We start from the raw sequence: 16319 nt of genomic DNA, 5'->3' as shown, positions 1-16319 counted from the left end.
TCTTGAGTAAACTCCATTATCTCTGGAACTATATACTGTACAGACAAGCTTGAAATAAAGAGTACCAAATCTATGGGTCCTACGGGAGTGTCATTCAGTAAACATACAAAGGTGGGCCCAAGTGTCCCGAGAACCTCTCCAGATGGCACAAAACCTCTCCAAATTGGAATATTGTGTGTATATATTTTTTGGAAATAATGCATAATGAAATATTGAATTTTCCTAGCCTATGTACAAAGTGGATTGATTGCTTATGGCTCAGATGGGGGTTTTGGTGATGCCAATTCCATCACTGTAGTATTAGCAGTTGTTTGACTTGCAGACAGTTATTGGATTATGAAACACCCTATCTATCAACTTGTTGTGTCAATTTCAGCCCTCCTTTGGGGAAGGGGGCTGTCTTATTATTTCTATCCCTTGTGGTTTTATCAACTGAGATTTAGATTTTTGCATCAACATGCCAAGAGTCTACGCTTTACAACAGTATACCTGTTGTGGCACTGCACCTTGAATCAATGAAAGATTAAAGCAATAATTTAAGACAATGCTATTGTTAGACAGTGGCGTATAATTTCACGGCCATTGGGCTTTAAGGGTGTAAAGTCCTTGCTCAGAATACTGTTCTCTGTTGATAACTTATGATGTGTTTTGATCATTGCTCTGAAGTCACTGTAATTTATTTATCAGTTTAACAATCCAACTTTCATGAGCCAGTGGGAGTCATTGTCCTCTGTACTTGATGGGGACAGATATTGTTTAAAGCACCTCTGCTCCTCATTTGCATATTATTAAGGTAATTCACAAACAAAAATATAGCAATACAAATACCACTTTATTACCTGTGGTGACAGGCATGTCTCTAATGACGCAACTGAAGACATTTCAGATCATTGTCAGAGTGTGGTGCCTGATTGAAAATCTACAGTGCATATCTGAGTAGCCAAGTTTGCCCAAGTAACCAGCATATTAAATTTAACTAGCCTACTACCAGGCCATGTAATATACATGTTTCAGTTTCATTTGTTGTTGTTGCCTACTTGTTGTTTTCCCCTTCAGAATGCTAATGCAACTGTCAAGTATTATAAATGTAATCATTCAAGAGTTCGATAAACAAGCTGGTTGTTTTATCAATAACCCCCCCAGCCCCGTAGCACTCGAAAGGCTACATTTTCTATCGTGACGACAGAATGTCTGTTAGTGCTGGACGATTTTTACCATACGAAGCTTTCATATGAAGCTTTCACCTGTAAGGAGATGCATGCAGTATTAATGCTACTGAAAGACATGCTGGGTTTCAGAATATACCTCCTCATGTGTCATGTCCTGGCTTTTCTCTCGTACAGTTCAGTGAGTGCTTGACATCCAGCAATCTGCCCATATGTAACAGTTGGCTCAGAGTCCCACACGTAAAGCAATACGTGGCTTCCTTTATTTTCATCACAAAAGCAAAGTAGTACATTTAAGTTTGTGTCCCCCGTGTGAGTGTGGATTTTTAATGTCATTGGCATGGATGATAAAAGTATAATAAAGTACAATAAAGGGTTTTCAAAACCTGTGGACAAAGGCTTTTACATTTGTCTTTACAAACAGATGTTTTTTCTGAGAGCGGCTCATTTGTTAACGCAGCACAACGAGAAATCCTAAGTGCTCTTGAGCCACAGGGTTTACACGCTGCAAGGTTTTTATTTGTACAAAGGCTGGCTTTAGCATTTAGGCTCATTCATAAAGCTTTTAGAAAAGCGCTTCTGTCTGCCCAATGAAAGATGGCGGTAAAGCTTGTGAAAACATTTCACAATCCAGTGCCTTTTATTGCATTACTGTTGTCATCAGTGCACTTATTGCACTTCCAGTATTTTCGTTTTGAGATGTGAGTACCACTTCAGCTGACCGTGTCTAACAGTAATCTGGAATTGTTTTTCCTTCTTGGTTTCAGTCGGCACAACCGCGTTGCGCAGTGGTGCGTGACACACTGCTTTTCCCTGTTCAATAAAAAAAACGCTCTCCGACTGAAAACCGTTGGTCTATTGCCAGCTATTCTTACACTCTCTCAATTCAATATCTGAGTCTGTGGCAACGGTAGACTCGTCAAGCCATTCTGACGTCTCTTTGAAATAAAAGTTGAAGGCCTCCAAAAAAAAAAGATGCATCTTTATGGCAATGTTACACAAAGCCGCTGACCAAAGATGGGCATTTTTCTTTGTAAATTTCAGAGGTTTATGTACAATTGCCAGGATGTGGGGGGTTGCGCAATGCCTTTAGAATAAATGGTCAAGGTAAAGCTGCTGCGGCTAAGTGGGAGTGCTGAGATGGATGGCCTTGATGAAGCCATCTCATCCCATCAGAGAACTGAAAGGAGCTGGGTCCTTTAAAAAGCAATCAACACAGGGTTTTCTTCAAGTGTACGGCCCATTCAGACTGACAATGGGGGGATCAATGATGACAACAATGTCATCAATCACATATTTCAGTGGTGTTTCAATCAGCACAAACGCCCTGTCAAAGTATTGGTCCAAACAAGCTGCTGGATCAGAGTTAATAATGTCGGATATTGTCCTTCGAATTTAGATGGAAAATTGCACTTGGCGCAAAAGGAGATCGCAGGGATCATTGTTATTATATTGGTGCTTGTTTTGCGAGGCATTTAATGTTTGGCCGTGATTCTAACCTGGCCCTGTGTGTACATTTATGCATACATGTAGTGCTTAAGCTGCTTGTAGAAGGTATGTAAACAGACATTTACTTTTTCGTCAAATGATCACAAATGGTTTGGGTGGGAGGTTCAAACCTAAAACCACTCGCCACTACACCACTGTATAGACTAAGTACTACATTAATGAACTCTTCAGTGTTTGCATGAAGTCTATGATGCATGAGCATCATATGAGCATAAAACAAACATTTCCAACAAAAAAGCATATTATATTCAGTCCTTATTTTACCCCAATGCATTTTAACCTCATGAAGTTTCAATTCGAAGCAAATGCGAGACAAACACAATTATTAAATTGTTTATGACTCTTTGTGCATATTCATCAGCGTAAACCCCAGCATCTTCTGAAGAATATTGGGCGTTTTCATTAAAGTTCGCTGACTGTAACTGTACAGAATGTGTTCATTTAGAAGTCATTTAGAAGTCACACTTAATGTGACCACCAAAGCTATACCCAGAAATTAAAGAAGAACGAACTATCTTGAATAACCTTACTGTACTGTGTTTCCGCTGACAAACTGGGACTGTGATATTTAGCCTGAGGGTATGTCTTTTGTTTAAATGAAAATGTAATGGCGCTATTGAGAAGTATTAAGAATTTTCTCTTTGGCTTCGTTCCCAGGGACCTTTTCACAGGGACCTGACCTTTCATTACGTAAATGATTAAAAAGATTCCTTTACCCGCCTTCTGACTGCATTGCATGCACGTACATATACAGGGAATAAAAGAAAACTGAAATCCGCAAATAGATTGTATGACTTAAGATCTTACTTATTATACAAGTATTTTAAGGAGACTGTTGCTGTCTCTTCTTTGGGGGAGGGGATTGCAGTCATACAAATCAGGGCCTTCAGAATATTATTATCATGGAGCCCGAATTTCCCTTTACCTTCTCTGGGGCATGGAGGACTGAGGCAGACATGCTCTGCAAGCATAAATGTGGGCCCAACATTTCAACCTTTGTGTTCTCCGCCTGACCAGAGGGAGACTGCACAGATGGCGCCCCTGGACTCAGGAGAACCTCCCAGCATGCACCGCTGACGCTGCGCCGGCTGAATACGTTAACGCTTAAAAATAGCTGAAATATCGAGGACAATGGGCTGAACTACATCAGAGAGGACTCATTTCCCCACTCTCCGGCAAAAACTTGGCACTTCGCCAGGCTGTCAGTCTCCATCGGAAAGAGACGTTAACTTTTAAATGAGGCCGTCGGACACTGTGGTAGGTCGTTTACGTGGGAAGCGGTTATGCGGGAGTTTACCGTAGTTACTCAGTGTACTCTTTAAATGATCAACAACTGCATGGCTTGCTGATAGAAAACCACCTCCGAGTCCCTGGTGGTATCCCTGAAAATGCTGTGCTGTTATGGTTGAAAGGAGCATAACACCTAAATGTGGAAACGTGTTTAAAAAATACCAAAAAAAAACCCAGCCAGAATTGCACCTAGATTGTCTAGAAAATATTGAAATGTTACTCTTCTGCTACATTTGTATTTGTTTCGTATAAGCTATATAGCAGTTATTGTCACATCATTGCATCTGCTGAACAGAACTGTAGATTAAAATGTCAGGTATAGTGAGTGAATTAATAAGTTAAGAACTAGTGATCAATATGTTTTTGAAGAAATTCCCAGCTGGCAGTAGTGTGGTGCTGCATGAATCATTGTGTAAAATGAGAAAAATATTTTAAAAAATACCTTCCCTTCCTAGCTGGCTTGATTTTGCTGTCCAGCTAACCTCTTGACACATTATGAGGAGGGCATTGATCTGAGGCAATTGTTGGGGAACAGTATGTCTTAAAATAAACAGTATTTTTGTAGTGTAGTTGGCTTACCCCTCCCTTACAGCCTACTCCTGCCATGCAAAATAAAACGCAGTCGTCCATTATTTCCACTGTGCCATTTCCCTCGAAACATTTTAGACCTCAGCTGATTCTTTGGCATGCCCGATTCTCCTCAAAACGCGATCCCGGTGTATTGATTCCAGCCTGGCAGCGTGAGATAGAGTTGCATTATTTTCCTGTATAGTCCCCGAAAAGCACCCTGGGCCCAGTATGGAAGCAGGCTCTTGAAGATCTTTCCTTTATTCCCGCAGATAGTGTAGGCAGAGATATGGCAGGGGAGTGCGGCTGTGCAAGCTCCGATGCCTGAGCGACAAGATCAGCCAGCGAGCCTCGGAGAGGCGGCCATTTTCCCCACACGTTCCCTCCGGTGCTTTTGAGGAATGGAGTTACGGACGATAGGATCAGACTACAGTCCTAAACTATTGTTTGAGTATGATGTTTATGCGGTTATGTGCGCATCCCGCGACTGTCGCGTTTCATTGCCCTGAGGAGCTGGTGGTCGGGTGCTCTGCTTCATTGATGTAAACACAATCCATCATCCAGAGATTATCCTAAAAAAAGCGGCCTTTATCCGATGACAGTGACTGTCAGTTGACGTACGTTCAGTTCCAGACGGAAATAAAATTTGACATTACAGAAGATTATTTTCATGCTTAATAATTTCTGCATTTCACTCCTTTTGTCCAAATGGTCACTCGTGTGAACGGAACACTTCTTTGTTTGTAGTCTGTCTATAATGTGTATGTCTACCTATACTGCAAAAGTATGTATTTTCAATGAGCATCTTTTGCAACCCAGTTCTCAGTTTCAGCTGCTAAGAATGACAAAATTAGCCACCTTTTATTTTTTATTAAAGAGGCTCATGGGAGAGCAGGAAAATAGGCTGTGTTCTGGGCTTGCAACTGCACGACAGAAAAAAGGATTCCATGGAAACGACAACAAAGGAAGAAACGAAATTGTCCTGTCCAGTTTTCTCCATGTAGATGGGGATTAATATAATACAAATGTATCGAAAACAGATAGATATCTGATAACTGATAGTGATCACATTTAAGTAAGACAATTGCCCCAGGTTTATTGCCATAAAGAAACATTAAATATTTAGAAAGCAGCTTTAAATGTGTTTACTGTGTAATACATTATTCATGGTGAGGCACGGCAAACATTGACTCAAGGTTAAATGGGCAACAGCAAGCGCTGCACTGACTGTGTGATTCTAGTTTTGGTCAACACAGTGCTGCTTCCAAAGGAATTTGGACTTGAATACGATATAAAGACCTTGCATTGCCCTGTCCTGGCAGCCTAACATCAGTTCTGATTTCTGGTTTCAACAGGGACCTGTTCCAGGGGAGCTGGGAACTGTAATAAATTATGTTTTATGGTCCATTTACATCATTTGTTTCACTCAAAACTACTGGCACTTGGCAGGCTGGTTCAGCAGTCTTGCTGTTTCACATCATATTGATCAGAATCACGCAGAAGTCATCAGCATCTTAAGTAAAAAAAAAAACTACATACGTTCTCAGTGGATCTTTTAATTGCTAATGTGATAAGAACAGCTCAATTGCAATAACAATTCTCAATTATGTTTGTAATGAAGAAAATTACAAGATAGCAAGCCCACATTCAATTGTATGTCAGTTGGTCATGATTCTAGCAAAATCATTCATTCTATATTTGGCAAAATAATTATGTAATTTTCATTCATTTTCTTAGGGTTATCTTGTATAAGACATGTTCATATGGACCTATATGATAAACTGGCAGTTTTTGATTATGATTTTATTACAAATATAATTTAGAATTGTTATTGCAATTGAGCTGCTCTTATCACATTATCTTTTTAAAGATCTTCTGAGTTCTTTGTGTATTAAATAACTATTGCTCTGTGATCAGTATTATCATGGTAGCCATCTGTCTTGCTTGCTTGGTGAATAGAGCTAGGCGATCAACCAATCTTTGTGCATCAGACAGTGTGCATCAGACAGGGTGAGACTGAAACTAAGTGTGGCTGGTCTGGCCGATGGCTACAGTTCGCAGATCGTTGAGTCTGAATAGAGATTCTGTCCATTTTTTTTGTCCTGATAATTTGCTAGTGCCGCCAGGTTAATTTAAAACTTGGCTACTTCAGTGTTTGTTATTAATTCACTGCCCCACGGTGCAAGCTGGACATCAAGGTATTGCATTTAGCGAGTGATTGAAGCAGAGAATCTCAGGTGTTTTGTTCCTTTACATTTCTCCAGTGTACAGTGTTTTATATTGCTGTGCTATACTACAGCATGTTTAAAAACATGTTTTTTTTTTTTTTTTACATCTTTCCTACATCATGACACCTAAGTATGTAGGTGTCATAGCACTTAGAAATATATTTGTGTATGCAAGTGTATGCAATTTTAGAAGGATGGCAGATTGCACATTTCTCTCCCGTAAAACAAAGTCTTGGTGTGTATTTGCTGAGCTGATAGCAAAAACTTTGGGGGAGAAAAATACCTGCTGGAAAACTAAATATTCTTGTCTGTGTTTAGTCTTCTTTCATATTGCCTCTGGAGACTTCAGAGGATACCCTTGTATGATGCTGTCACTGAAAGACTATATCTGATGTTCCTACACATATACCGGCAATGACTGATTACTGGTACGGAAGAAGATAAAAATGGCGTCCATGTTTTAAAAAATGGAAGAATTATAATATTCATCAGTGATTATCTTACCATTCCTGATATGTTACTGTGCTTTTACTTAAAATAATAAAGAACTACATTTCTATAACACATGCCTAAAATTTGACAGCATCATGAAAGCTAGGAAAATATGAAATAATCACGTTAAAAATTATTTAACACTGCTAAATAGTCTACAAATTTAACGTATAAACATGGAAGACAAGACAGTGAGGCTTTGTTGGGTGTCACGACTGTGTATCAAGCTTTCATACTTCTCCAAGATATAACTTTACTGTCATGTTTTATACCTTCAATGAATGTGTACCCCATGGTAAAAGAAACCTTAATGTATCAAGGGCTGTTGTATTGACCAGAAAAATAATCTGTGGAGTTCATAGATATTTGTCATGGCTGTCATACTCATTACAACTCTGATAACCAGAGCCAGAATAATTTAAAATCTATTTAAGAACCCAGAAATCGCTGTATGACAGACCAAGCAGATGGAAGAGCATTGCTTTTAAGCGACAGCTGTTTATCTCCTTGAGTGCCCATTCTATTGAATGATGGCAAAAGTGGCCAGTTTGTTCCCACATAAAGATATAGTTCTCAAAGCGGCATTCGTCTTATTGAAGGGCATCCATCACAATTGCCATATGGCACCTTGTCCAGTCCACGTAAGATGAAAAATACAACTGTGTTCTCTTGTGGGGATCACAACTTACTGTTAGGTTGCCATCATGTATCTAAATGTATACTGTACAATGTAATATGTCTATATTTTCCGATACATATTTTTCTTATAGCGGTAACGTAAGTGTCTTAACTGAAATTAATTGTTTTCTTTCGCCTGTGTAATTTATTGAATATCCTGCAGTCACGTCTGCAGTGGGGAAGAAACACCTGGGGGACAGTTGTTTACAGGTGTGACTCAGACTATCGAGTGCACGGTCATCACTTTGCCTCCTGTAAACAGGAGGATTTCTCTTTCGCAGTGGGCCCTCTGCTCCCTCTGCGGGTGCAGGGGCTCGGCCGGCACGGGGGCAGTTTGCTCTGGCTGTATAAGGAATGCTTTATGCCAGTCTCAGGTGGTTTGCAATCCAAATATAGACCAGGAGAAAAAAGAGAATTTGTCATCACAGCAGAAAACAGGATGGGCTTAATTTATTCCTCTCGGAGCTGTTCTCCACTTCAGAATTATAAATAGGCTGCTGTTTTTTTGTTGTGCATTGTGCCCCTTAATGACACAAGAACTTTTTTTCATGCCACCACAGGATATCACTGCTTTGTTAATGTTACACTGCAGATATGGAAAACAAAGCAGTATTTCAAACTTTCATGAATAGCCTTGTTCCTGTCATGTAATCGTATTATTGCAGACTACTAATCAATGTTTAATAACACATACAAGACTTACATTCATTCCTGTGGTAACCCTAACCAGGCCTGGGGGGCCTTCCTCGCCACACTACACAGACACCGCATCAGACCTGCACTGCACCAACACCAACATCACACCGCACCGACACCACACGACACAAACACCACACCGAATCAGACCTGCACCACACCAACACCACATCGCACCGCACCGCACTGCACTAACACCACACCGCATTGCACCAACACCCACACCAACACCACATTTCAGGACCACGCCCCATTCCAGTACTCTGCCTTATGCCAGGACCACCCCACAGTCCAGGACAATACCACATTCCAGGAGTACTGAAAATGTCCTATACTTGTGTTGCCAGCCTTGCTTTTTATAAACTGCTTTGATTACTGGACAAAATCATTCAACAGACCTGATTGTATGTAGATCAATGCTATCAAATTGTAACATTACAGTCCATAAATTATAAAATAATATAAAATGTGGTTTGTCGTTAGCCTTGTTAAACTCCTGAGAGGAGCCCTGCAGTCATTTTCACTGGATCCCACAAACAACGTTTTAATTAGAAAGTGACAGATCTAACCAGCTATTTTGCTATCTTACCAGCATAAAAGCATTAATGCACAATTAAATGCATCTTATTTCTCTCCATAAACACAATTTGGCAAGTTTAACAAACACCGAAAGATCATCAAGCTATGCTTTTGAAGATAAAAATGTGTCAATTGCATTTATTAGTGAAAGTTAAGGACAAATGTGGATTGAATCCAGGTCATTTTTTGGACTGAAGTGCATATTCTGGCTCCAGATCTTTGCAGTGATGGAAAGTAGGTCAGCTCTATAATGCACTAGCCTGATCTGAGTGCATGTGCAGCTTCCAGTACGCCTTTTTCTGTGGACCCACAGCCAACAAATAGCTATCAGAGTGGTAGTGATGATGATGATGAGGATGATGTTGCATCTGATGAGAGAGATTATGGTGATTCTGATTATTATGGTAATCCATTTGTGTGTAGGTGCCTCCTCTAAAGCATTTGGCAAATGAGCCCAGAATCAGCATCGTAATGGATGCCTGGTCTGTCAGATCTACCAGGTTTACTGTTGAAATATTTGTTCATTGTTGAAGGCAACTGAGGCTTGCACATATGCCCACTGCGTATGATTATATTTAAATTAGTACAACATGTTGATAAATGGATGTACAACTTGGGTTTCGCAAATAACAAACAAAGGATTGATGAGCTGTTTTAGAGAATGGCAAATATAGTTTGTAATACAGGGCAGTCCATTTCCTTTTGAAGGGAATATAATTAAAAGTAGGATGGTTCAATCATTAGATGTTAAAATAGTTTCACTGGAAGCCCTTTTCTTAGATTTTAATTGATGTTTATCCACTGAATGTGCCGCATACTGCTTTGCACTGTGTTGTGGAGCTGCCAGTCGTCTAGCATCAGTATTTCCTGGCTGTGATCATTCAAGATTGATCAATTACAATGAAAAGCATTTATCCCTAAACACATGTGTTCATACCCCTCATCTGACATGTAGGGTCCAAAGAGATATTTATGATGTGTGCTAAAAATATTACAGATATTTACTCAAACAATTCAAATAAAATGAACATTTGCTAGTAACATTGACTGAAAGATTTCCCTCTCGTCTGGCTATATATCGAAATGACAAATGACAAGGTTCAATAATGACCTTTGCTCCATTTTCTCAATTTGGAGACAGAATCAATTTAATGGCGTAATAAAATTGGACTTGATTATTAGAATTTTATTCTTGCGGTCCACTGGCTTACATCAGCACCCTGGTCTTTAATCAAAATAGTGATGGAATAAAGAATCCATACAATCAATCAATACTAATTGATCATCCTAAGATGAAACAAATCCCCTTCAGTCACTGCATGTTGTTGAATTTGAAGTCGGACTCTCGTATGCATGCACACAGACAGGCTTTCCTTCACACAGAGCATTTCATTTATCGTGAGGACTTTCTCCGCCAGAGGCAGAAGAAACTAAACTAAAGACCTTTTTTTACCCGTGTATTGAGGGCTAACTGTCTTGGTTGCCAGATTGCAGATATCTGTCTTGTATTAGATAAGAATGGTTTGTTTATTCTCGAGCGCTGTAACTCTCATTCAGGCAAATCCCCTTTGACGAGGATTCTGATGTATGCTTTTTTTATTGGCGAAAAGATGGATGTGCACTGCTCGCATGCGTTCGAGTCAAGTCTGACAGCCAGTGTTGTGAGTGGGTGTTTCTGTCGCAGGCTGACAAATGAATGTTCGCTCTCCACCCTCACGTACAGATTTATCATAGCTCTGTTATGCAGGCAGAGATGTGCTATTTATGCAGTCACGGCATTAATAAGTGCGTCAGCGACGCACTCTGTCCCCTCTATTTGCAGTAAATATATTTCATTTCGACTCGAGTCGCAACCTTGGTAATCCTACAGGACCGCATGATGGTTACATGATTCATAAATGTATTAAAAAATGATTACAATACATGCTGGTGTGTGAGCTATGTGTACAGTATATTTTGCAAGATTTTTGGACTAAAAGTCCAAACTTGAGATGCATATTCATATTCATAGAGAGTTCCTGCTTTTGTTTTTTTCTATTAATATGTTATGCATCATCTCTCTTGATTGGAATTGCAATGTTTCTTCTACAGTGTACAATATCACACCTCAAATGCATGTCTCTGGTTGTGAGAGAACATGAAAGTTGCAGGTAGGAAACGGTAGGAAGTGATCCGTCGGCAATCTGGAGAAAAGCATACAAAATTCTATTCAGACATTTTCCATATAAATGTGTATCCAAAAGCCTGCACCCGCTGTGTAAGAAACACACTCCTCAGACGCCATGGCTACAGGGCTCACGTTGCTGAATTGCAGAGTTAGAAGAAGCGGTGGATGGCAGCACGTGTTTCAGAAGAATGTCTTAGTCTGCGCTCTCCCATGTTGACAGAGGACATTGTAACCCCCCACAGTAAAACGCTCTGCTCCCCTCCCCCCCAAAATGCATGCACCTGCAAAGTGTGGTGAATGGCCTATTGTGAACGAGTCAAGGTTTTAGAAATATGTATAATTATTATGACAAACATATAATTTTTCAAATTGCAAATAAAGATTTGTCAGGAAACCTTGAGCCCAGTGCCACCATATGCGTAGGGAGTAGGAGTGGGGGGGTAGGTAGTGATTGAAAAATGGGAAAATCAACCCATATCTTTCTGAGGGTTGATTTTGCTCTTCTTAAAAAGACCAAGAGAGAAGACGATATTAGTACTGTGGGTAGAAGTAGCAAAAAGAAATTCAATCCTGAATGATAGTAAAATGCAAATGTATCCGATTGAACAATCCCAAGCAGTCCCTTGAACTGGGGCTTACTGGATTGTTATAAATGGGCATTGGGGAAAAAACACTCACAATGCACTGTAACTGCTTGCTGATTATTCTATGAGGGTTAAAGGGCACACTGCCCTAACTGCTGGGTCACAAATATGTGGCATAAGTATATTACACTGAGAAACACAGATATGCGCAATACAAATGTTGAATAAAACAAGGATGTGGCCGGTAGAGAAATATGTCTCATAAATTTCACAAGGAAAGGTACCATAGAGTAAATGGTGTATGATAGGCATATCCAGTTGTATGGATCTGCAACAGAGATCAATTAAACATCAATGAGATTTGAAATCTGGATTATGTTATTTCTATATCCCTCCATTTGATTCTCATGATGCCTTATGTCTCTGTTTGTGTTTGCCATGTGTGCATACTGAGCTGATCAGCTTAGCATGACCCAGAATCAATATACCTGTAAAAAGATGCATAACCCCATTATTACCAACACACTGTGGCCTTTGAGAATGAGCACTGGCAGTGGTGCCCTTTGACATACAGAAAGCATTGCTGCTCTGTTGACTCACTACCCCTTAAAGAAACACATTGACATAATAGATCAATGTTACATTGATGTTTTTGTAAGCCAAAATAATACTTTACACTGAGTCTATTCTTTAAATAAACCTTGCAGTTTATTTACAGGGTTTCACATCTTCTCCCTGCTGATTGCTGATAATGATCCTTCAATGAAATCAACATTATTTCATAGCACAAACTTCTCGGCGCACAGCTGTAGACAAAATAGGAAAGCTTTCAAAGTTGTCTAATATTTGAGCTGAGTACAGAGACGTTGCTAGCCTCAGTGGGAAGGAAGAACAGATTTGGGCTTGAACAGTGTGTCCTGTCACAGTAGCCAGCTGCAGTGCGTACTGATCGCTCTTCAGAGAGGCAACAGATTTGGCATCAACGGCAACAGAGGGAGACTGAAAGAACACATCCATCAGAAAGAGGTAATAAACCGGAAAACAAAACTAAATAACACAAATGCGTAAGGAGTGGTTTGAAACATCAACAGTATCACTGTGTCAAGGAGCTTTTCTTCCAGTGATGGCATCACACAAAAGTATTTCAGCAGAAAATTAATTGAGCGAGAAGTCTGCAAATGTCCTAAATTTTGAAGCATTAAAGTACGCAACACAAAAGTTGGTCCCTTCCTAACAAATTCTGAACTTTTTTCTTGTGTTTCAATGGCTACATTAGTGACAGAAAAAAAATAAGCGTGAAAAAACTACAACCTGTGAAGGGCACCTCTTTTTTAAAGATTTTTTTTGAAGACTATAATTGCTTAGTTTGTATGGGCTGCCTTAGTGTGGTCTCAAATGCAAATTTCTAGGTTTAAATTATGATCAAAACTACCTGGAATACCATAAAACACAAAACAGGAACGAAAGTCCTCATTGCCCATGAGGACTTTTATTCATCATGTACAGATCATCTTTTTCATTTTGAAATGAAAAACATTTTTTTCTAGCCATGTGAGTTGCAAAGCTTTAGGTTTGAGAGTCTGATACCTGTTTAATGGAAACATAAAAAACTGCACAGAAAATGCAAACTTTCCATGAATATCTCTGACAGACCCACAAAACTGTATGATTAATGGCACTATTAAAGGGCTCATTATCCTTCTGAATATAACCAGCCAAATTTGCTGTTGTACAGTGATGAAGGACACTCAAGCCCTCTCTGGGTCTGATGCCTGTTAAGACATGGAAGTTTTATTATTCTAACGAGCCCTTCATTGATCACTTTTTCAATTTTAACTCCACAGGCAGGCAGAGGGAAAAATCAAAAAAGACCCCATGGGAGAGATTCTATAACATTACTGCATGAGTTAGCCTATCAAAAGACAAAACAACTCAGAACATACACGCCTGGTAGCTGGTATGGAAGATAGTTGTGGAGCTATCGTGTGTGTGTGTGAGTGTGTGTGCGACTACTTTTGTGTGTATTTATATCACACGTAAAAGTAGCTAGAGCACGTGGGGTGGGGTGTTGCTTGAAGAGAGAGTTTTCAGTTTGTGATTGAAACTGGGTGTGCCTCTGCAGTCCTGAAAGGGGGGGGGGGGGGGGGGTGGATCAGTAGCCGACCCGATACAGTAGCTTGCAAGGTTCAAGTGGGGGCGTATGGCTGAACCATAGTCTGGAGGTAGGCAGGAGCTGTACCTTTGAGGGCCTTGTTGGTCATCACCAGTGTTTTGAACTGGATGTGAGCAGCAACTGGGAGCCAGTGGAGTGAGCACAGGAGGGGGTCGCATGTTAAAACCTGTGCAGATTGAAGAGCAGCCAGGCTGCAGCATTCTAGATGAGTTTGAAGAATTTCATGGGAGAAGCAGGTAGAACAGCAAGGTGGGAGTTGCTGTCGTCCAGTCTGAAGATGACTAGAGCTTGGATCAGGAATTGGGCAGGTTGTCTTGTGAGATAAGATCCTCTGAATGTTGCACAGTGCATATCTGTGTGGTCCTTGTAGGATAGCTTGTTATCAAGGGTCACACCTTGACAGGAATCACCTAGTTGTTGATGGCGATGGGAAGGTTTTGTAGTGGATGTGATTTTCCTGGAAGGTTGTCCACGTTGTGTTTGAGGTGGTGGGAGGACCTCTGATGGGAGATGTCTGTTCAAGATGCATTCCTCAACCAATGTGATAGATGGAGGGAAAAGAACAATCGTGTGTCGTCAGCATAGCAGTAGTAAGAGAAGCTGTGAGATCTAATGACGGAGCCAAGGGACTTGGTGTAAAGAGAGGACAGGAGAGGGCCCAGTGATTACAAAATGAGTTGGTTTTTAGGAAAAGGGGATTCTCAATAAGCTGTTTGAACATTTGATGAATATTTTGGTTTGATCTTTTGGACCTTTGAAACACTAAATTGTGCATGAAAATTACATGTGGAAAAAGGGCTGCATAGCTCTGCAAACAAGCATGACCAACTATGAGTGAAGCAGACTATTTTCTATTTACTCTCTCGCTTTTCTTGTTCTACCAAGTGATTATCAAACAATACAAATTTGGAATAGTGATTCTTGATTAATTACATTATTTTGTTTTATTCTCAGCAAATCATATTGTGCTGTACACTATTATGCTACAGTTATACCTTGTCAGGGTAGGCTTATAGAGATAGAATGACTAAGCTAGCTATAAGAATAAACAACCTGTAGAATAAGTGTAATCTTCTTACATGACACAATTATCCTTCACATTGCAAAGAGCTTAGCCTTGACTAAGATAGATTGTCAAGGATGTTTGGGTTGCCGGTGGTGGGGAATGTTGAATTCTCAGCAACAATGTGGATTGCTTTCTGTGATGAGATTTCACATTTGCATGGGGTACATGCTGAAATTTGAGTAAGAGCTATAATGCAATGTGACTGACGAGCAATGCAAGCAGGCCCCAAAATAAAATAAAGATTTAACGACAGTATGGAGTTCAAAGGCTCAAGGATTACCATCACTTACATTTATATTTACAATTGGGTTTTTATCAGATGCTGTTATCCAGAATGAGTTTCAGTGATGATGCCAAGTCAGGGTCACAACAGATAGAAGCAGTCAGCAGACCTTCATAAACTTACAACATAAAATTAGATACCGTAGTGGATACAAAAGGGAAACTGGGAATTTATTTATTTATTTATTTATTTATTTATTTGATAGGGACATTGGGCAGCCACTTGGCTGTCCCAGAATTAGCGATCAAGCTAAATTTAATCTGTTGTCCCTGTAAAAAACATTGCGCATAGAATGTTAATGTTAAAAGACAGACAAACATACAAGCATATTACCAATAATAGCATTGGAATACAGCACTGTTATAAAACAATGAGGCAAGCGACATAGCCCCAGGTTAGCATAGGCATGGCTAGTGCACCCATATTACATGTTTACAAGGGTGTACTAGGTGGGCCAAGTTGGAGACTCATGTACATGTTGTGTACTACTGCTGTGACCTGAAAGACAATGCACTTCAACTGTGGTTTAATGAATGAACAGAACATACAATTATTTGTAAAATTGTACTGGGGAACATTTTAGCCTTACACCAGCAAGACAAATACCTTGTATATGATATGCTTATATCAGACAAGACAAGATGACATTTCATTCCTCATGTTCATTTTTCAGGTGGCATATCCAGTTAAAGTTTGGCTTTCAATGTTGCGATGTGCCTATCAGTGTGGAATTAAATAGTGACCCTGTCAGTGCTGATATGTACAGTATATATGTATGTGTGTGTGTATACACACACCCACGGAGTGCTCTAATGTTTGGGACAAAGACATATTTTTTTTC

Source organism: Anguilla anguilla, chromosome 1 (genome assembly GCF_013347855.1).
Source record: "Anguilla anguilla isolate fAngAng1 chromosome 1, fAngAng1.pri, whole genome shotgun sequence".
Classification (NCBI taxonomy): domain Eukaryota; kingdom Metazoa; phylum Chordata; class Actinopteri; order Anguilliformes; family Anguillidae; genus Anguilla; species Anguilla anguilla.
The sequence above is the reverse complement of the archived record's forward strand: the minus strand, read 5'-3'. Positions refer to the sequence as shown.